Source organism: Neophocaena asiaeorientalis, unplaced genomic scaffold, assembly GCF_003031525.2.
Source record: "Neophocaena asiaeorientalis asiaeorientalis breed wild unplaced genomic scaffold, Neophocaena_asiaeorientalis_V1.1 scaffold312, whole genome shotgun sequence".
NCBI classification, from domain to species: Eukaryota; Metazoa; Chordata; class Mammalia; order Artiodactyla; family Phocoenidae; genus Neophocaena; species Neophocaena asiaeorientalis.
The window spans coordinates 1,057,056-1,058,148 of NW_020174707.1; the positions used below are offsets into that span (position 1 = coordinate 1,057,056).

Here is a 1,093-nt window from a genome sequence, read left to right on the forward strand (position 1 = left end):
ACAGCCTCCCGGAGCTGGTTTCCTCTTACAGGCTCCCGTCAGAGCTTCTGGGGCTGTAGCAACGCCTGCGGCTCCCTGTGCAGCCCCGGGTCTCCCAGCAGCGCTGCGAGCTGTGAATCCGCCTTCTCTTCCCTTCCTGCAAAGGTCAAGCCACCTCCTTCTCTCGCATGGCCACAGTTCAGCTCTGGTCCGCACAGCTCCAACACGGCGGCTTGAAAACGGGAATGGGGTGGGCATGTGCGCAGGCGAAAAGTCAGCCCCGCAAGCCAGGGGGCAGGGACCAAAGGGTGTGGGCTTCAGGAAGGGAAGCGCTTCAGATAAACCCCAGAAAGCAGCTGAGGATTTGCAGCCAGAGACTCAAGACAGGGAGAGAAACCCAGGCAAAGGCTGTTTAGGCCTTGACTCCTGAAGAGACCCGGGGCTGCGCTAGGGGAAGGCCAGGAGAAGGGTGTCTGTATTGTATCCTGTGCACTTCCTAGGGCCCGAGCACCTCTGGTCAGGCTGCCCTTCACTCCTAGCAGGAGTCAGAAGCAAGCAAACAGGCTAAGACTTCGAATTCAGTGGCCATGAGAGACCAAGTCAGCTGCGGGCCCCCCCAAAGAGGGACCCCAGAGAAGCCTTTCTGCCACCCCCAACCAGAGAGAGGCTACTGAACTCTGCAAGCAGCAGGGGGGACGACTGCAACACCTCGCAGTGGAGAAAAATGAGAGGAAATGCCATTAAACCTACTTCCTCTAAAGAGCGCCACCCCCAGTTTTCTCTGAACTGCACCTAAAAAGTCAGGAGAGAGAACTCATTAACCTTGGTTTGGTTTAACATCGCCAGCTTCGAGTCAAAACCCCCAAAAGGTCTTGGAAACTATTTCACCTAGCTCAGACAATTTCCTGCAGCCCCTGACCGGACCACCCCACTTACCGAGTAGCTGCCTGTACCCTCCACTCAGGAATCTGGACAAGGCCTTTCCCAGAATCCAGAGAGACCAAGACCTGGATAACCCGAGAAGTCCAAAACCGGAAGGAAGAAGCCCAGGAAAAAGAGTTAAAGACGCTTTTCTCACTAAGCTGGTGTGTGTCGTCTGTGTGAATTTCTGTCC

The 1,093-nt window shown here is 55.7% G+C and overlaps 1 long non-coding RNA gene across 1 annotated transcript in view; it reads right to left on the reverse strand.

Annotated features, from left to right (window-relative positions):
* The window catches only part of LOC112409632 (uncharacterized), a 7,657-nt gene extending 7,078 nt beyond the window's left edge, over positions 1 to 579 (reverse strand). The window contains exon 1 of the long non-coding RNA XR_003005186.1: positions 30 to 579. This is a non-coding gene — a long non-coding RNA (uncharacterized LOC112409632). The remainder of the gene's footprint in view (positions 1 to 29) is intronic.
* Between the last annotated feature and the right edge of the window lie 514 nt (positions 580 to 1,093).